Genomic DNA, 22,207 nt, shown 5'->3' on the forward strand with positions numbered 1-22,207 from the left:
AGAAGCACCGCCATCCCATGGAGTGACCCAGGGGCCCACAGGAACTCCGGGGGAGGGGGAAAGGCTCGAGCCCATGCCGGGGCCTTCCAGCCAGGAGACTGTGGCTAACACCTTCTGACTCCCCCCTTCCTGACACTGGGGCATCTCAAGGACAGTGGGATGAAGGGGGTGTCATGGATACATCCCTGGAAGCCGGCCAAGACCCTCAAGGTCCAGGCCCTTCAGAGGACACTCTCCAAGGGCATCACAGGCCATGGGGTGAGGTAGGCAGCTAGCCACCTCCGTCTCCGATGTACATTCTGGGGAGACACCAAGACGTAGTGGTAGGCCACGTATGGTTAGGAAGTTGTAGCGGCACTAAGATGGCACGGGTGAAGGGCAACATTAGGTAGATAGAATATTTAGGCACTTTAAAGTCTCACGTTCACATGTTTTTATATTCTCACTTATTTTGAAAGCATTATTATTCACCCCACACCCGTGACTAATTTGTCTCTGATTAGCCTCCAATAGGAATGTACTTACTCCAACGGTCGCCGGAGATGTCAGTGGGGGAGGCCCCTCAACGCACTGCGACTGAGAAAATCAAGGCACTCAAATAATTCACTGTCTACAGAGGCATGCATTGGCAGTGAATTACACCATCTGCCATGGCATCCCCAGAACCCACCAGGCCCTGGGGCCCTGCAAGGGCTCCTTACCCACCACCCAGGTGTGGACCCAGGTGCCAGCTTGCATGCGGAGTCAGACTAGTTTGCACCAGGGCATCATCACAATGGCGCATCGCGAGTCATCATCACCCTCCCGCCTGCCACAGAAACTCGCTAACACAGCGTACCCAGGCCCACTGCTCTGGTGTTGCAATGTTGCAGGAGATCGTAGGACTCCAAGGTGTGAGGTGGGAGGGAGGGGTGGAATTGAACCCAGGTGGAGCAACACAGGCCTCTAGTGACCAAAGCACGTGGTGATCATGGCCTCCCTCACTGCCCTTGCATGCCTGACCCTTGCTGCCGACAGCCCTCCAGTGCCTGGGTGGTGTTGCTTGTCATTGTCATACTCCCCCCTCCTCCCCCTGCTGGGCTGCCTCCTCCCCAGCGAAACCTGGGGGGCTGGTCGGTCTCCACATCCTCCTCCTCCCAAAGCTCTCCCCGCTGCTGCGCCAGGTTGTGTAGGGCACAGCACACCACTACAATGCGGGACGATATCAGGGGGCTATACTGGAGGGTCCCGCCAGGGCGGTCCAGGCACCTAAGCCACGTTTTGAGGAACCTTATCGAACGGTTGGCAATGTGGGCCTCCTTATAGCGGGTCTCTGCCTCAGTCTCAGGCCTCCGCACAGGCGTCATCAGCCAAGTCAGAAGCAGGTACCCCATGTCCCCACGAGCCATCCCTGCACCCTGGGCTCCTCCTCAAAAAGCTCCGGGATATCTGAACTCCCCAATATGAAGCTGTCTTGCGTGCTGCCAGGATGTCTGACGCAGACTTGCATGATATCCATGTAATGGTCACACAGCAATTGCACACTTGTTGAATGGAAGCCCTTTCTATTCAGGAATCTTGGAGGATTCTTCATCGGGGCCTTGAGGGCGACATGGGTGCAGTTTATAGCCCCCTGCACATTTGGCATCCCCGCGATGGTTGCGAATCCTGCAGCCCGGGCTTGCTGCTGGGCCTGGTCCAGGTCAAATTTAATGTACTGGCCAGCCTGGGCATACAGGGCATCCGTGACCTCGCTCACACACTTGTGGATGGATGATTGGGAAATGCCACAAAGGTTTCCACTGGCGGTCTGGAAGGACCCAGTGGCGTAAAAGTTTAAGGCAGCCGTCACTTTCAGAGCCACTGAGAGTGGGTGCCCCCCCCACCCGTGCCCTGAGTTGCCAAGTCCTACAATAAATGGCACAGGTGTCGCACTGTCTCATTTCGGAGCCATCGACAGCACGCGATGTCTGACAGTTGCTCAAAGGACACTCGCATGCGGAACTGCCGGGTCTCCGCTCCCTCTTTCTCCTGCTCCCCCCCACCCTGGGTGAATGGCGGCCTGCCTCTGGCAGCCGTCTCCCTCTACTCCTGTGAGTGGTAAGGCCTGGGCCTTCTCTGTCCGCAATTCATCCCACTGCTCCTCATTCTCAACTCCAGCAGCAACCAGAAGAACAGCAAGATCGATGGGTTGCATCGCAAAAGCCATCTCGTCACTCTGAAGAGGGGAGGGGAATATGGGGAAGGGGAGAGACAGATGGAGAGGTTAAAGAACTCTGCTCACCCCCAGCCCAGCAACACACACTCCCCATACCCCCCCGACACATATCCCCCCCAGCAACACACACCCCCAGCAACACACACTCCCCATACCCCCCTCACACACCCCCCAGCAACACACACTCCCCATACCCCCCGACACACACCCCCCCAGCAACACACACTCTCCATACCCACTCCACACACCCCCCAGCAACACACACTCCCCATACCCCCCGACACACACCCTCCCAGCAACACACACTCCCCATACCCCCCGACACACACCCCCCCAGCAACACACACTCTCCATACCCACTCCACACACCCCCCAGCAACACACACTCCCCATACCCCCCGACACACACCCTCCCAGCAACACACACTCCCCATACCCCCCGACACACACACCTCCAGCAACACACCCCCCCAGCAACACACACTCCCCATATCCCCCCAGCAACACACACCCCAGCAACACACACTCCCCATACCCCCCGACACACACCCCCCCAGCAACACACACTCCCCATACCCCCCGACACACCCCCCCCCAGCAACACACACTCTCCATACCCACTCCACACACCCCCCAGCAACACACACTCCCCATACCCCCCGACACACACCCCCCCAGCAACACACACTCCCCATACCCCCGGCACACACACCTCCAGCAACACACCCCCCCAGCAACACACACTCCCCATACCCCCCCAGCAACACACACCCCCAGCAACACACACTCCCCATACCCCCCGACACACACACCCCCAGCAACACACCCCCCCAGCAACACACACTCCCCATACCCCCCCAGCAACACACACCCCCAGCAACACACACTCCCCATACCCCCCGACACACACCCCCCCAGCAACACACACTCCCCATACCCCCCGACACACCCCCCCCCAGCAACACACACTCTCCATACCCACTCCACACACCCCCCAGCAACACACACTCCCCATACCCCCCGACACACACCCCCCCAGCAACACACACTCCCCATACCCCCCGGCACACACACCTCCAGCAACACACCCCCCCAGCAACACACACTCCCCATACCCCCCCAGCAACACACCCCCCCAGCAACACACACTCCCCATACCCCCCCAGCAACACACACCCCCAGCAACACACACTCCCCATACCCCCCGACACACACCCCCCCAGCAACACACACTCCCCATACCCACCCCACACCCCCCCAGCAACACACACTCCCCATACCCCCCCCCACATACCCAGCAACACATACTCCCCATATCCCCCCACACACCCCCAGCAACACACACTCCCCATACCCCCACACCCCACCCATACCCCCCCCAGCAACACACATTCCCCATACCCCCCGACACACCCCCCCCCAGCAACACACACCCCCAGCAACACACACTCCCCATACCCCCCCACACTCCCCCAACACCACACGCTCTCCATACCCCCCTCTACACACCCCCAGCAATACACACTCCCCATATCCCCCCCCTCACAGCCCCCAGATTGGCAACACAGCACCCCCCCCCCCCCCATTCCCCTCCCCTCTCACAAAAACACACCCAGAACCCATGCAGTAGTAGCTGCAGACATTGCTGCTTGACAGGTTCTGCAGCACTACCACTTCAGAGAGTTTCCAGCCCCCATCCCCCACCAGCGACTGCGCTTGCTGCTGCCAGCACTAGGACCCTGCAATGAAGTTACTGTGAAAATCCCCCTAGTCGCCACACTCCGGCGCCTGTTCGGGTACACTGAGGGAGAATTTAGCACGGCCAATGCACCCTAACCAGCACGTCTTTGGTCTGTGGGAGGAAACCGGAGCACCCGGAGGAAACCCAGGCAGACACGGGGAGAACATGCAGACTCCACACAGACAGTGACCCAAGCCGGGAATCGAACCTGGGTCCCTGGCGCTGTGAGGCAGCAGTGCTAACCCCTGTGCCACCGTGCCTCTATTTACTATTCCAGATGCTGGTCTGACCTGCTGTTTTCTGCTTTTTAACAATTATTATTGTTGCCGTTCAATTTCCCTGGTGGGCAGATTCAAAAAGCTTTCCCTGTCCCGAAGGACATGACACGCGCTCCCAAAGGCCCATGAGATTAATCTAAAGTTCAAAGGAAAGCAAAAATAATTGAGGTTTAAATTGATCTAAACCAGCGAAGGGCTACCTGGGGCTAGTGAACGGGCTGCAGGAGTGGCCCTCCATCTCAGTGAGCCATAAGATTGAAATCGAGCTTGTTCACTAACCATGGCCCCATGAATAAAATTAAATATATCTAATACATGCCAAATATTTCATATCGAGTTATGAAAGATAACAGCGTGTATTATCTACAAGTTGCACTGCAGAAATTCACCAAAGATCCTTAGACAACACCTTACTAGAGAAAGGATATACTGGCACTGGAGGGGGTGCAGAGGAGATTCACTAGGTTGATTCCAGAGTTGACAGTGTTGGCTTATGAGGAGAGACTGAGTAGACTGGGACTACACTCATTGGAATTCAGAAGAATGAGGGGAGATCTGATAGAAACATTTAAGATTATGAAGGGAATAGATAAGATAGAAGCAGGGAAGTTGTTTCCACTAGAGGGTGAAACTAGAACGAGGGGGGCATAGCCTCAAAATAAGGGGGAGCAGATTTAGGACTGAGTTGAGGAGGAACTTCTTCACCCAAAGGGTTGTGAATCTGTGGAATTCCCTGCCCAGTGAAGCAGTTGAGGCTACCTCGTTGAATGTTTTTAAGGAAAGGATAGATACATTTTTGAACAGTAAAGGAATTAAGGGTGAGCGGGCGGGTAAGTGGAGCTGAGTCCACGAAAAGATCAGCCACGATCTTATTGAATGGTGGAGCAGGCTCGAGGGGCCAGACGGCCGACTCCTGCTCCTAGTTCTTATGTTCTAATGTTCCAACCCATGACCACTTCCGTCTAGAAGGATGAGGGCAGCAGATACATGGGAACACCACCATGTTCCCCTCCAAGCCACTCGTCATCCTGACTTGGGAACACACCGGCCGTTCCTTCGCAGTCGCTGGGTCAAAATCCTGGAATTCCCTCCCAAACGGCATTGTGGGTCAACCCACAGCACGTGGACTGCAGCGATTCAAGAAGGCAGCTCACCACCACCTTCTCAAGGGGCAACTAGGGATGGGCAATAAATGCTGGTCTAGCCAGCGACACCCATATGCCATGAATGAATAAAACAAAATAAAATGCTGAATCGTTTATATATTAATGGAACTGTCATCAACCTCACATGGTAAAGACAAAAGAAATATTGACGCTTTGGACACAGAGGGAGCGCACGGTTCTCACAGTCAATGTTGTGAGGAATCAGCACCCACCTCACTTCACTCACCCTCGCTTTACGTGCGAATCACTTCAGTCACACCGGCAGGAAAAAAACTACACGGACGGGAATCGACGGAATGTGGCAACCCTGTGGGCAACGGTCAACAAAATGTCTCGTGGGGCCGCACTCAGAACCCAGATGGGCCGCATGTGACCCCCTGGGCCGTGGGTTACCCACCGCTGATCTAAACCCATCCGATCATTTATTTGTTTGTGATGCATTATGGATTCTTCTGGCAAAAGATTTATACACAGAGTATTTCTTAATCATAACTTTGTTTTCCCAGCAAGACTTTGACAATTAATTATTCACACACACACACACACACGCAGTGCTGTAAACCAGGTTATACCCAGTTTGTCCATCTTTATGTTGTCTCACCGCTCCCTCTGCTGTCCTTTCTGTGTATTTCTCTTCGGAGAGTATCCTGTTTTATCCCTCTTTTGCACTGAAATCCACACTTTTGCCCATTCACCGAATCTATTGATAGTTTTCTGTCACTTTCTGCTTCCATCTAAACTGCTTACTGGTTTTCAAGTTTGCCGATGACACCACCGTAGTGGGTCGGATCTCAAACAATGATGAGACGGCATACAGGAAAGAGATAGAGAATCTGGTGAACTGGTGCGGCAACAATAATCTCCCCCTCAATGTCAGTAAAACAAGGGAGATATTCATCGACTTCAGTGGAGGACATGCCCCTGTCCACATCAATGGTTGAGAGCTTCAGGTTTCCAGGTGTCCAGATCACCAAAAACCTGTCCTGGTCCCTCCACGCCAATGCTATAGTTAAGAAAGCCCACCAACCCCTCTACTTTCTCAGGAGGCTAAGGAAATTTGACATGTCCGCTACGGCTCTCACCACCTTTTACAGATGCACCCTGGAACGCGTCCTTTATGGTTATATCACGCCATAGTTAAGCAAGCCCACCAACGCCTCTACTTTCTCAGGAGGCTAAGAAAATTTGGCATGTCTGCTATGACTTTCATCAATTTTTATAAATGCACCATAGAAAGCATCTTTTCCAGATGTATCACAGCTTGGTATGGCTCCTGCTCCGCCCAAGACTGCAAGAAACTACAAAAGGTCGTGAATGTAGCCTAGTCCATTACACAAACCAGCCTCCCATCCATTGACTCCGTCTACACTTCCCGCTGCCTCGGAAAAGCAGCCAGCATAATCAAGGACCCCACGCATCCCGGACAGTCTCTCTTCCACCTTCTTGCACTGGGAAAAAGATACAAAAGTCTGAGATCACGTACCAACTGATTCAAGAACAGCTTCTTCCCTGCTGCTATCGGACATGGAATTTCCTAAGCCTCCAGAGAACGTAAAGGCGTTGGTGGGGCTTTCTTAACGATAGCGTCGGCGTGGAGGGACCAGGACGGGTTGTTGGTGATCTGGACACCCAGAAACTTGAAGCTCTCGACCATCTCCATTTCATCACAGTTGATCGTGTGTACAGATGCTGGAAATCATTATGCGGGGCTGGAGGAAGCTGGGTACACTCGGCAGATCAGTCAGTCTATGGAGACAACAGATAGATTTACATTTCAGATCAGACCCTTGAATAGAACTGAACCAGGTCTTGAGTACAAAGTCTGACACTCTAGTGCAATACTGAGAGTGGGAAAGGGGGCCATTTTTCAAGTGAGACATTAAATTGAGGCACCAAAAAATCCCCTATTTCGAAGAAGAACAAGGATGTCCTGGCCAATATTTATGCCTCCACCAGCATCACTGAAACAGGTTATCCTTCTCTTATTCGTCAGTTGTGGACATTGCTGGTAAGGCCAGCAATTATTGCTCAACCCTAATTGCCTTGAACTGAGTGACCGCTTCTCGGCCTTTTGGCTAAGATCAAGTGTAGTATGGATTGCCTGCACTTGGTTGAGGTCATTAGGTTACGCTGAGGCTTCATATGTTTCATATGAAGCAATTTTTAAAAGCGGCATCTCGGCCTTTTGGCTAAGATGCAAATGAGCTCAAGTCTTGGAGGAGGATCCTCCCCCTTCTCCAATCAGCTTGACTCATGTAGATCAGGCCCAGGACAGGGTGGTTTTGGTCTCCCGTCCTGTCTTGTCAGCCTGGATCTGAAATGTCTCAACTTGTTGAGACTCTGAATTGGATTTGATCTGATTGAATTGGAAAAGTATTTTAAAAAAAATAATAATAAAGAGTGACATTTCACGGGGCATTTAAGAGTCAACCACATTGCTGTGGGTCTGGAGTCACATGTAGGCCAGACAGGGTAAGGACGGCAGATTTCCTTCCCTAAAGGCACATTAGTGAACCAGATCTGTTTTTACAAAAATTGACAACGGCTTTATGGTCATCACTAGACTTTTAATTCTGGATTTTTATTGAATTCGAGTTTCTGCTCCGGTGGGATTCAAACCCGGGTCCCCAGAGTTCCCCTTCAAGTTCAACTGCAAGTTCCCCTCCAAGCCACTCGTCATCCTGACTTGGAAATATAACGGCCGTTCCTTCACAGTCACTGGGTCAAAATCCTGGAATTCCCTCCCTAACGGCATTGTGGGTCAACCCACAGCACGTGGACTGCAGTGATTCAAGATGGCGGCTCACCACCACCTTCTCAAGGGGCAACTAGGGATGGGCAATAAATGCTGGCCTATCCAGCGACGCCCACGTCCCACAGATGAATAAAAAAAGAGAATTACCCTGGGTCACTGGATTACTAGTCCAGTGACAATACCACCAAATTGGCTGCCACACTTTATTTAATTTTAATTCTTAATTTTATTCATTCATGGGACGTGGCTGTCGTTGGCTGGGCCAGCATTTATTGCCCATTCCTAATTGCCCTTGAGGGGGCAGTTAAGAGTCTACCATTGCTGTGGCTCTGGAGTCACATGTAGGCCTGACCGGGTAAGATTGAAACCTTACGGCAGATTTCCTTCTCTAAAGGACATTTGTGAACCAGATGGGGTTTTGCAACAATTGACAATGGTTTCATAGTCAACATGTCCTGAATGTTGGCTTGCAGGCTTAAAGCCACTGACATTTCAAAAGGTATTTCACAGGATGTGAATCCCAATAACAAGACCAAAGAAATCCATCGTCCTAATAGGAAATACAATAGCAGCACCCAGGGATGACATAGATATGTTAATCTTTTAGAATCATAGAATCCCTAAAGTGCAGAAGGAGGCCATTTGGCCCATCGAATCTGCGCTGACAACAATCCCACACAGCCCCTATCTCCGTAACCACGCGTATGTACCCCACTAATCCCCCAACACTCAGGGACAATTTAGCATGGCCACTCCACCTAACCCACACATCTTTGGACTGTGGGAAGAAACCGGAGCACCCGGAGGAAACCCACGCAGACACAGGGAGAACATGCAAACTTCACGCAGTCACCCAAGGCCAGAATTGAACCCAGTTCCCTGGTGCTGTGAGGCAGCAGTGCTAACCACTGTGCTACCGTGCCGCCCGTAGAACTAACAGGAGCCAAGGGGACAGACAGCCAAATATACAGAGAGAATCTTCAAAGGGAAACAATGATAGAATAGGTAACCTTTTTGTGGAAACAGCAGGCAGTATCCATCTCCTCGTGTTTGCGTGGGTTTCCTCCGGGTGCTCCGGTTTCCTCCCACAGTCCAAAGATGTGCGGGTTAGGTTGATTGGCCAGGTTAAAATTGCCCCTGAGATGCGTAGGTTAGAGGGATTAGCGGGTAAATATGTGGGGGTAGGGCCTGGGTGGGATTGTGGTAGGTGCAGACTCGATGGGCCGAATGGCCTCCTTCTGCACTGTAGGGTTTCTATGATGATTTCTATGATGATGAACCTGCAAGCCAGTTCTAGCTCGCAGACCAGAAGCCAGAGTGTGGAAAACCTTTGTGGCGGCAGTTACCACCATATTTTCACTGAACCAAGAAGAGACGTTCCCCAGAATAACTACTCAATCGTATACAGTGCAGTAACCACAAGCTGACCTCTACTTGTAGATCTATTGAATTTGATATGGGCAGCATGGTGGCACAGTGGTTAGCACTGCTGCCTCACAGCGCCAGGGACCTGGGTTCGATTCCCGGTTTGGGTCGTTGTCTGTGTGAATTTTGCACATTCTCCCGATGTCTACGTGGGTTTCCTCCCACAGTCCAAAGATGTGCAGGTTAAGTGGATTGGCCATGCTAAATTGCCCCTTGGTGTCGGGGCTCTAGCTAGGGTAAATGCATGGAGTTATGGGGATGGGGCCTCGGTGGGATTGTGGTCGGTGCAGGCTCGATGGGCCGAATGGCCTCCTTCTGTACTGCAGGATTCTATGTTGTTGTTTGGGAAGAGTGAAGTCCTGAAAGAGGTCTTGTAAATGTACTTTGGATCAAAAGGGTAATTCCTATTTAAATTGTGTGGGTGTGTTTAGTAGTTTCTGGTACGTAGCTGTCTCAGATCATTATAGTCCTGTCCGTGCATATGTATCTTTTCTTTGTTGTAATGTATAATCTTTAATAAGTATTACACTACGACTGGGCTGGTTACTGTTCTCACAGAGTATTGCAAATGGCTCCTTACGCCATTCCTGTAGACAAAATTATACACGACCATGAACCAGTGTTTCAGGTTGGGACACCCTTGCAGATGGCATCAGCCAAGTTTGTGGCAATCATTGGACCTTTAATTCCATCTGCAGTGACAGGATTTGAATCTGGGTCCCCAGAGCATTACCCGAGGTCTGCTGGATTACTAGTCCAGTGACGTTACCACAATGCCACCACCTCCCCTACATTGCAAAAGTGATTACTCCTCAGGTGTACTTCATTGCCTGTGAAGTGCCTTGAGATGTGTGCAGCGATTGCAAAAGTTGCTATTTGTAATTACAGCCCCCTTTCTTTATTTTTGAACAAAACGAACCACGTTTAAATAATCAGAATAAAGGGAAGTTAATGTGTCCAATGGGGCAGATGGGGCGGTGTGGTGGCACAGTGGTTAGCACTGCTGCCTCACAGCGCCAGGGACCTGGGTTCGATTGTGCACATTCTCCCTGTGTCTGCGTGGGTTTCCCCCGGGTGCTCCGGTTTCCTCCCACAGTCCAAAGATATGCGGGTCAGATTGATTGGCCATGCCAAATTGACCCTAGTGTCAGGGGAACTAGCTGGGGTAAATTGTATGGGGTTATGGGATTAGGGCCTGGGTGGGATTGTGGTCGGTGCAGACTTGATGGGCCGAATGGCCTCCTTCTGCCCTGTATGATTCTATGATGTGCAGATTAGATGGATTGTCCATGCTAAATTGCCTCTTAGTGTCCCAACATCTGTAGGTTAGGTGGATTAGCCATGGTATAATGTGTGGGGTTACAGGAAAGAGGGCCTGGGTAAGACACTCTGGGGGTGGGAGGGGTGGGGGTGGGGGTGTGGGGAGGCGAATTTAACCATCCCTCCTGCCACGGGAATCGTAACAGGTGGGGGGGGCGGGGCAGACCATGCAAAGGTCCGTTGACCTCGGGTGGGATTTTCCGGTTTTGGGGCGAGCTGGAAAATTCCTCCCCCTGTCAGAGAGTTGGTGCAGACTCGATGGGCCGAAAGGCCTCCTTCCACACTGTAGGGATTCTACGTGGGGAGAAAAACAAGAGAGTAAAAATGGTGGGAGGATTTGTAATGTGCTGACAAGGAACACAGAAGATGGTCAGATGGAAACATCATGAATTTAAAACAGGAGACAGATAATGGCCATTTGAATGGTTGAATTCAGTCAGGGCTCAATGGGAAATATCAGAGAGCTTTAACAGGCCAGGATCCAACAAGAAAAGTAAGCTAATGATGCACCATCAATCGAGCAAAGACTAGTTTGTATGCAAGAACAAATAGGCTTTTATTAGCAAAAGACTTGGAGCACACCCATGCCGATGAACTGGTCCAGACTGAGGCAGGGGGGTGGGGAGCAGTCGCCTTTATACCTGGACCAGGGGAGGGAGGAGTCCCGGGCAGGGCCGGGAGGGACATGTCCACGCACAGGCAATAAGCTAACAGTGGTTTACCACAGCTAACACCAAAGGAGTAAACGCTGGAATATTGTGTGCAGTTCTGGTCACCTCACTATAAGAAGGATGTGGAAGCGCTGGAAAGAGTGCAGAGGAGATTTACCAGGATGCTGCCTGGTTTGGAGGGTAGGTCTTATGAGGAAAGGTTGAGGGAGCTAGGGCTGTTCTCTCTGGAGCGGAGGAGGCTGAGGGGAGACTTAATAGAGGTTTATAAAATGATGAAGGGGATAGATAGAGTGAACATTCAAAGACTATTTCCTCGGGTGGATGGAGCTATTACAAGGGGGCATAACTATAGGGTTCGTGGTGGGAGATACAGGAAGGATATCAGAGGTAGGTTCTTTACGCAGAGAGTGGTTGGGGTGTGGAATGGACTGCCTGCAGTGATAGTGGAGTCAGACACTTTAGGAACATTTAAGCGGTTATTGGATAGGCACATGGAGCACACCAGGATGATAGGGAGTGGGATAGCTTGATCTTGGTTTCAGATAAAGCTCGGCACAACATCGTGGGCCGAAGGGCCTGTTCTGTGCTGCACTGTTCTATGTTCTATGTTCTCCCAAGTGTTCTAGCAGACTTTTTTTTTACAGAAATATACTTTATTAGTAAAATGTTTGAAAGAACATCACAACCATTTCAAAGTGACCACCAGACAAAGTGCAATGATATTCAGATTCTCTCCACACATCTTGTGGCACTTTGAGATGCTTCAATCCAGTCGAAGAAATATGACAGATATTTCAAACTGGTCATTACAAATGGTGCAAAGGTATTTATCATAGAATCCCTACAGTGCAGAAGGAGGCCATTCGGCCCATCGAGACTGCACCGACCACAATCCCACCCAGGCCCCATTCTCTCAATTCCACATATTTACCCCGCTATTTCCCCCTGAAACTAGGGTCAATTTTAGCATGGTCAATATACCCCGACCCGCACATCTTTGGACTGTGGGAGGAAACCGGAGCACCCGGAGGAAACCCACGCAGACACGGAGAGAACGTGCAGACTCCGCACAGACAGTGACCCGAGGATGGAATCGAACCCGGGTCCCTGGTGCTGTGAGGCAGCAGTGCTAACCACTGTTGTCTACATAGATCAGGTTGAACGCTGAAGTGCTTCTATATAATTGTGTTACATGGAATATTCACTGTATACATTCAATGTGAGTCACACAGCCGGAAGGGATTCTATACAATTCTCCTGCCCCCGGTTCACTGTGACTGAAAGGTCTTAAGACACCGACCTTTCCCTATTGCCGTCTGCCCAAGCTTTAGTGCGTCCCTCGGAACGTAGCCCTGGACCTTGGAATGTGCCAGTCTGCAACACTCAGCCGGGGAGAACACCTTGCACTGGAAGACCAACAAATTTTGGGCAGACCAAAGAGCGTCTTTCACCGAGTTTCTGATCCCCCAGCAATAGCTGATGTTTGGCCCCTAAGTGTCCTAGGAGGCACTCTATTTCAGGCACCACCCTACCTTTTTATTTATTTATTAGTGTCACAAGTAAGGCTTACATTAACACTGCAATGAAGTTACTGTGAAAACCCTGTAGTCGCCACACTCCGGCGCCTGTTCGGGGTACACCGAGGGAGAATTGAGCACGGCCAATGCACTCTAACCAGCACGTCTTTCAGACATTGGGAGGAAACCGGAGCACCCGGAGGAAACCCACGCAGACACGGGGAGAACGTGCAGACTCTGCACGGACAGTGACCCAAGCCAGGAATTGAATCCGGGTCCCTGGCGCTGTGAGGCAGCAGTGCTAACCGCTGTGCCACTCCCATTCCACCTCTCTCTATGTGATGGGCTTATCTGTCAGTTCTGTCCCTTCTTCCTGACGTCCCTCTTTGACACCGTCTAACTTGTCTATCTTTCAATCTTCAGGTTCACAAACAGAATGACAAAGCCCGTCTCTTTTTTACAGATGCTGTTTTCTTTCCAGCAGCTTTCGTTTTTACTAAACCATACATTTCGTAGAGCTATTAGACGTTGTGATTGCACGGGGCTCAGAGGAGGATTATACTGGTATACATACTGAGGTATTTTGACACATTTGCAGCTTTTTCTTTGATTCATTCATGGGACACGGGCGTCGCTGGCTGGGCCAGCATTTATTACCCATCCCATGTTGCCCAAGGGCAGTTGAGAGTCGACCACATTGCCGTGGCTCTGGAGTCACATGTAGGCCAGACCAGGTAAGGATGGCAGATTTCCTTCCCGAAAAGACATTAGTGAACCAGTTGGGTTTTTCCGACACTCGACAATGGTTTCATGGTCGTCAGTAGATTCTTAATTCTAGACTTTTGGAATCCAGATCCAGAATTGGATCCAGATTAAGTGCAGGCTTGGAGTGCCAAAGGGCCTGTTCCTGTGTTGTAAATTTTCTTTGTTCTTTTGAATTGAATTCAAATTCCACCATCTGCCGTGGAGGGATTCGAACCCGGGTCCCCAGAACATGAACTGAGTTTCTGGAAAAATAGTCCAGCGATAACACCACTAGGCCACCGTCTCCCTCAGCTCGTTGACCTATATTGACTTTCCAGTCTGGCGACACCTTGATTTTGAAATCTTAGCCACTTGCTGCATAAAAAAAAGGTTTTTCCTCATGCCGTCCTTTGCCAATCAACTTAAATTGGCTCTTGATTCTTCTGCAAGTTCCTCGACGACCTCACCCTGCTCTGTACTTGAAATCCTCCAAGAAATCTGCACTCCTCCAATTCTGCCATCTGATTTTTATCTTTCCACCATTGTCGACTGGGTCTTTTTTTTTGTTTTTATTCCAATTCAATCAAATCAAGTCCAATTCAGAGTCTCAACAAGTTGAGACATTCCCGATCCAAGCTGACAAGACAGGGCTCTCACCTCAGGAAGGATGTGGAAAAGATTGAAAGGGTGCAGAGGAGATTTATAAGGATGTTGCCTGGATTGAGTGGCATGCCTTATGAGGATAGGCTGAGGGAGCTCGGTCTTTTCTCCTTGGAGAGACGTAGGATGAGAGGAGACCTAATAGAGGTATATAAGATGTTGAGAGGCATAGATCGGGTGGACTCTCAGAGGCTTTTTCCCAGGGGAAATGGCTGCTACGAGAGGACACAGGTTTCAGGTGCTGGGGGGTAGGTACAGGGGAAATGTTAGGGGGAAGTTTTTCACACAGAGGGTGGTGGGCGAGTGGAATCGGCTGCCGTCAGTGGTGGTGGAGGCAAACTCAATAGGGTCTTTTAAGAGACTCCTGGATGAGTACATGGGACTTAATAGGATGGAGGGTTATAGGTAGGCCTAAAAGATAGGGGTATGTTCGGCACAACTTGTGGGGCCGAAGGGCGTTTTGTGCTGTAGTTTTTCTATGTTCCTATGTTTCTACCTCCTGTCTTGGGCTTGATCTACATGATCCAAGCTGATTGGAGTAGGCGTAGCTCCTTCTCCAAGGCTTGGTCTCATTTGCATCTTAGCCAAAAGGCCGAGATGACGCTTTTAAAAATTGCTTCAAATGAAGCTAAAATGACTTCAACCAAGCACAGCATGTCGATACTACACTTGATCTTAGCCAAAAGGCCGAGAAGTCGACTGGGTCTTCAGTTGCAGTTGGACCCCATAACTTTGAAATGCCCGAAACCAGTGTTTCCCTATCTTTTTTTCTATTTCAAAATGCTCCATAAAATCTACCAATGACCAAACTTTTGGTCAACAGGTCCTAATACCTCCTCATGTGACTCAATATTAAATTTTGTTTTGACGACGCACCTTGGGATGTTTAATTGCGCTAAAGGTGCAACATAGCTCGGAGTGTGAGGTTGTGGTGGAGGCAGAAGCATTCAAAAATTGAACTGGACAGTTATCTGAAAAGGAGGAATGTGCGGGGTTACGGGGAGAACGCGGGGAAATGTAACTAGGTCAGCTGCTCAATCAGAGAGCCAGTGCAAATGCGATGGCCCAAATGGCCTCCTTCTGCGCTGTAATGATTACGTGATATAGTCATAGAGGTTTACAGCATGGAAACAGGCCATTTGGCCCACGTTGTCCATGCCATCCAGATTTTACCACTAAGCTGGTCCCAATTGCCTGCATTTGGCCCAAATCCCTCCATACCCATCTTACCCATGTAGCTGTCTAAATGCTTTTTAAAGGACAAAATGTACCCGCCTCTACTACTGCCTCTAGCAGCTCGTTCCAGACACTCACCACCCTCTATGTGAAAAAATTGCCCCTCTGGACTCTTTTGTATCTCTCCCCTCTCACCTTAAACCAATGCCCTCGAGTTTTAGAGTCCCCTACCTTTGGGAAAAGATGTTGACGATCTACCTCATCTATGCCCCTCATTATTATATAAACCTCTGTAAGATCACCCCCTCAGCCTCCAAGAAAAAAAATCCCAGTCCATCCAGCTTCTCCTTATAACTCAAACCATCAAGTCCCAGTAGCATCCTAGTAAATCTTTTCTGCACTCTTTCTAGTTTAATAATATCCTTTCGATAATAGGGTGACCAGAACTCTACTTTTCTACTCCATTCCTTTTGCAATAAATGCCAACATCCTCTGGTAGGGTGAGATAAAGTGTGAAATAGAAGCGGTTTTTGTGTATATCTGGGGGGTCAAGCAGTTGGGAAGTTTGTTTGGTGCCAATTTCAGAAAACAATTGGGTGGCCAAGTAGGAGCGATAAATTTAACACCAGCAGGAACAAATGGCACAGATCCCAAAACAACCCCAAGTGATCTATTTACGTAGATCCTTTAGATTACATCAATTCAGCTATGTGGTTAGATTGGTGGTGCCTTTCAAGGTTGAGAGGATATTTGACAGAGGTATTCAAAACCATGAGATAAAAATCAAAGTAATTAGAAAGAAGCTGTTGCCATTGGCAGAGAGGCCGAGATTGGCAAAAGACAACAGGAGGAAAATCTTTTTTTTAACACAGCTATTGGTTAGGATATGGAACTACCCAAGAGTGTGGTAGAGGCAGCTTCAAGAGCAGCTTTCACAAGAGAATTGGAAAACTATCAGAGAATCACTTAATTATTACAGCATAGAAGGAGGCCATTTGGCCCATCGTATCTCCACCGGTTCTCCAAATGAGTGACTGACCTAGTTCCATTTCCCCGCCTTCTCCCCATAGCCCCGCACATCCCTCCTTTGCAGATAACCGTCCATTTGAACCTGCCTTCACCACACTCTCAGACTCCGAGCAGTGCATTCAACTCGAACCACCTGCTGCGTGGGGAAAAAAACATTTTGTCACGTCACTTCTACTCATTGCTTCAAATCTGCGCCCTCTCAATATTTTTATTCATTCATGGGATATGGGTGTCGCTGGCTGACCAGCATTTATTGCCCATCCTTAGTTCTCCGAGGGCAGTTGAAAGTCAACCACACTGCTGTGGCTCTGGAGTCACATATAGGCCAGACTGGGTAAGGACGGGAGATTTCCTTCCCTAAAGGACATTAGTGAACTAGATGGGTTTTTCCGACAATCGACAATGGTTTCATGGTCATCAGTAGATTCTTAATTCCAGATATTTTATGTTGAATTCAAATTCCACCATCTGTCGTGGCAAGATTGGAACCTGGGCCCCCAGAATATTCGCTGAGTTTCTGGATTAATAGTGTAGACTATTAATCATTCTCCATCCTTTGTCATTCGAAGCAGAAGGAAATATCGCAGGTCCACGGGAACGTGACTGGAATTGAGCTGTTTAGGGGACTGGCGGGGATGCGACGGGCTAAAAGGCACAGTGGTTAGCACTGCTACCTCACAGCGCCGGGGACCCTGGTTCGATTCTCGGCTTGGGTCACTGTCTGTGCGGAGTCTGCACGTTCTCCCCGTGTCTGCGTGGGTTTCCTCCGGGCGCTCCGGTTTCCTCCCACAGTCCGAAAGACTCGCTGGTTCGGTGCTAAACTCTCCCTCAGTGTTACCCGAACAGGCGCTGGAGTGCGGCGACTCGGAGATTTTCACTGTAACTTCATTGCAGTGTTAATGTAAGCCGTACTTGTGACACTGATAAATGGACTTTAAACCTTAAAGCCTCTGCACTGCAGCCATTCGATAATCGTTTGCGCCAAGTGTATCTGCTCACCGGCGACCTGTCTCTTAGCCATTCTGCCTGTCACAGGACAATTAAAACTCAAAGTTTGTGACTCTTGTGCTGATGCTGACCCCATTTGGCAGATTGAGATGGAGAGGTAATTGTGAGCAGGGCATAAAGGTAGATAATTATTTTTAAATAATTCTCAGAATTCTCCTCCAGATTAATGGTGGCAATTGCATGGGGAATTTAAGTTGGTCTTCACCCATTTTTGCTGAGGCGAGGGGGGGGGATTTATTTTGTTTTAAACACATAAAGACTGGGTTGGGAGGGAAAAGTCGCTTAGCAACGCAAGGCAGGCTTCAGCGCGGCCTACACTTCCGGCGCAGCCCAACCTGCTGGCGGCCGGAAGCCGGGCTTGCTTGACGCGCCGTCGGCCAATCGGGAGGCGGGACGGTGAGGCAATGCCGGGGCCTGGGCCAATGGGCGGGCGGAGGAGGCGGGAACGGGGCGGCAAGCAGGTTTGGGTGGCGTGCGGGAGGCTCCTCGGGATTGTCTCTGGTTTTTAAAGGTAAGCTTGCAAAAAGCGTCAGTTTCAAAAAAAAATATTTTTTTTCTTTTTTTGGTTAAAATAAATTTGCAAAGTGTAAATCAGGGCGGTGGGGGGGGTGTTATAGAGGTTCTCGAGCTCCTGGGGAAGGAAGCCTAAGCTATTTGCCCTTTGATTACAAATACATTGTAAGTGTCCAGCCCTTTTTTTTTTAACACTGAGTGTCCTCCTTGAGTTATTGCAGCTGCTCACGTTGCTAATATGTTCCTCCTCTCTCTACGAGCTTTCTCCCTTGAGGGTACTGCATTATAGAATCCGTACGGTGCAGAAGGAGGCCATTTGGCCCATCGGGTCTGCGCTGTCCGCGATCCCCCTAACCCCACGTATTTACCCTAGCTAATCCCCCTGACACTAAGGGGAGAATTTAGCACGGCCGATGCACGTCTGCGGGAAGAACCCGGAGCAAACCCACGCAGACATTTAATACCGCAATGAAGTTACTGTGAGAATCCCCGAGTCGCCACACTCCGGCGCCCGTTCGGGTAACACTGAGGGAGAATTTAGCATGGCCGATCCACCTAACCAGCACGTCTGCGGGAAGAAACCGGAGCACCCGGAGGAAACCCACGCAGACATTTAATACCGCAATGAAGTTTTACCGTGAAAATCCCCCAGTCGTCACACTCCGGCGCCTGTTCGGATACACTGAGGGAGAATTTAGCACGGCCGATCCACCTAACCTGCATGTCTTTTGGACTGCGGGGAGAAACCGGAGGAATCCCACGCAGACATTAACACTGCAATGAAGTTTTACTGTGAAAATCCCCTAGTCGTCACACTCCGGTGCCTGTTTGGGTACACTGAGGGAGAATTTAGCATGGCCAGTCCACCTAACCTGCATGTCTTTTGGACTGCGGGAAGAAACCGGAGCACCCGGAGGAATCCCACGCAGACATTAACACTGCAATGAATTTACTGTGAAAATCCCCTAGTCGTCACACTCCGGTGCCTGTTTGGGTACACTGAGGGAGAATTTAGCATGGCCGATCCACCTAACCTGCATGTCTTTTGGACTGCGGGAAGCAACCGGAGCACCCGGAGGAATCCCACGCAGACATTAACACTGCAATGAAGTTACTGTGAAAATCCCCTAGTCGCCACACTCCGGTGCCTGTTCGGATACACTGAGGGAGAATTTAGCATGGCCAATCCACCTAACCTGCATGTCTTTTGGACTGCGGGGAGAAACTGGAGGAATCCCGCGCCGACATTTAACACTGCAATGAAGTTACTGTGAAAATCCCCTAGTCGCCACACTCCGGCCCCTGTTCGGGTACACTGAGGGAGAATTTAGCATGGCCGATCCACCTAACCAGCATGTCTTTTGGACTGCGGGAAGAAACCGGAGCACCCGGAGGAATCCCACACAGACACGGGGAGAACGTGCAAACTCCGCACAGACAGTGACCCAAGCCAGGAATCGAACCTGGGTCCCTGGCGCTGTGAGGCAGCAGTGCTAACTGCTGTGGTGCCCTGTACTGTTCACTACTGGGTGTGGTATGATTAGTGCTGGGCAAACTGTTTCCTTCCCTACTCACCCAAATACCTATCGTACCAGATGAATGGTCATTTTCCATCTATCAGCCAAGGCAGACACCAATTTTCACTCCTATGGCGCATTTAACGGAGTAAAAGTATCCTCGGGCACCTTGCAGGGAAAAACGCTATCTGACACCGAGCCACACGTTTCAAAATTGTGAGTGATTTGCATCAAATAGCTGGGGTGTGGAGGGGGGAGGAGGAGTTGCAGGGTGGGGGGGTTGGCAGGGGGAGGTTGGAGGGGGCAAGAGCCAGAGGGTGCAGGATTCAGGTGACGAGCAAAAGAAGCAACGGCGGAAGGAAAAACTTTTCAACGCTGTGTGAGGTCAGGAATATACGTCCTGAGAATGTTTGATTTGATTTATCATTGTCACATGTATTGGGATACAGTGAAAAGTGTTGTTTCTTGCGCGCTATACAGACAAAGCATACTGTTCATAGAGTACATAGGGGAGAAGGAAAGGAGAGGGTACAGAATGTAATGTTACAGTCATAGCTAGGGTGTAGCGAAAGATCAGCTTAATATACGGTGAGTCCATTCAAAAGTTTGATGGCAGCAGGGAAGAAGCTGTCCTTGAGTTGGTTGGTACGTGATCTCAGACTTTTGTATCTTTTTACCAACGGAAGAAGGTGGAAGAGAGAATGTCCGTGGCGCGTGGATCCTTGATTATGCTGGCTGCTTTGCCAAGGCAGTGGGAAATTTAGACGCAGTCGATGGATGGGAGGCTGGTTTGTGTGTTGGACTGGGCTACGTTCACAATCCTTTGTAGTTTCTTGTGGTCTTGGTTGGAGCAGGAGCCATACTAATTTGTAATACATCCGGAAAGGATGCTTTCTGCGGTGCATGTGTAAAAACTGGTGAGAGGTGTAGCTGGCATGCCCAATTTCCTTAGCCTCCTGAGAAAATAGAGTTGTTGGTGGGCTTTCTTAACTAAAGCGTGGAGGGACCAGGACAGGTTGTTGGTGAATGTGTGTGTATGGAGAGGCAAATTTAGTTGAGGCATGTAAAGGAGAATTGGATAATGATCTGGAGAGAACATTTGCAGGGCTACGGGGAAGAGGGGGGTAAGTGGGAATCCAGCAAAGAGTGGGCATCGACATGACAGCCCAAATGGCCTCCTGTGCTGTAATCATTCTATGATATAATTAGCACATCTGACCAAAAGCTTGGTTAAAGATGTGGGTTTTGAAGGAGGAGAGAGAGAGAGAGAGTGTCAGAGAGGTTTAAGAAGATAATTCCAGAGCTTGGGATCAGGGACTGATTAAGATTGACAGATAATCGTAACCAGGGTATAAAGGTAGGCAGTTATTTTTAAATAAGACTCAGAATTCTCCATGCCAGGGTCGAGAAATCGATGCCGGAGCGATTAAAATCGGGGATGCCCCAGAGGTCAGCATTACCACAGAGATTTCTGAGGTTTGTGGGAGGTTGGGGAAGTAAGAAGGGGTTTGGTCGAGGGAAGGACTTGAAAAGAAGGATGAGAGATTTAAAATCTAGATGCTGACAGGGGAGCTAATACAGGTCAGGTCAGTGCACACCGGGGTGATGGATGAAGTGGAGTTAATACAATTAATAACTATTATAGGGGCATTGCAGACATTTTGTTTTCCTCCAGAACATCATGAGGGTCTTGCTGTCTGAAGGGCGCTGGAGGCAGTAACCCTCATCGCGTTTTAAAAAGTGTTTGGAGAACCAAATATCATAACAGTCAAGGATATGGGACAAGTGCAGGAAAATGAGATTAGCATGCCTTCCGTGGTAGTTATTATCGGTACAGAGTTGATGGCCTGAAGGGCCTTTCCTGCGCTGTGTGACTCTACGGGTGGGATTTTCCGGCCATTCTCGCCCCAACGCTGGAAAATCCTGCCCGAGGTCAACGGACCTTTGCATTGTCCTGTGCCACCCACTACGATTCCCGTGGTACATAAGAACATAAGAAATAGGAGCAGGAGTAGGCCATCTAGCCCCTCGAGCCTGCCCCGCCATTCAATAAGATCATGTCTGATCTGATAGTGGTTTAGTTCCACTTACCCGCCCGCTCCCCACTTTCCCGGGACGGGAAAATTCCGCCCATGACTCTGTGACGCTATAACTCTAAGCACTTAATATGCCACAACCTACAGGAAGATGGGCGAATGCTCGAAGGTTGGATTAGGCTGGGTAACTTTTTTCTCTCTGCCAACACAGATAGGATGGGCCAAATGGTGCTGTAAGTGTTTGATTTTTCGGTGGTAGAATAGAGGCAGCAGAATTTTGGATGAGCTCAAATTAATGGAGAGTGTAAAGTTGGAGGTTGGCCAGTAGAATATTGCAATAATCGAGTCTGGTTCCAGCAGCAAATTTTTAAAAATTGATTTTGTGGGATGTGGGAATTTCTGGCAAAGCCAGCATGTGCTGCCCATCCCTAATTGTCCATGAATTTAACTCCGT

General features: G+C 49.8%; 1 non-coding gene across 1 annotated transcript; it reads right to left on the reverse strand.

The window, feature by feature from the left end:
* Window positions 1-14,991: 14,991 nt before the first annotated feature.
* LOC144488306 (U2 spliceosomal RNA) lies at window positions 14,992-15,173 on the reverse strand. The gene has a single exon (XR_013496554.1). It is a non-coding gene; the product is annotated as a U2 spliceosomal RNA (small nuclear RNA).
* Between the last annotated feature and the right edge of the window lie 7,034 nt (window positions 15,174-22,207).

The sequence above is a fragment of the Mustelus asterias genome, unplaced genomic scaffold (assembly GCF_964213995.1).
Source record: "Mustelus asterias unplaced genomic scaffold, sMusAst1.hap1.1 HAP1_SCAFFOLD_1449, whole genome shotgun sequence".
NCBI classification, from domain to species: domain Eukaryota; kingdom Metazoa; phylum Chordata; class Chondrichthyes; order Carcharhiniformes; family Triakidae; genus Mustelus; species Mustelus asterias.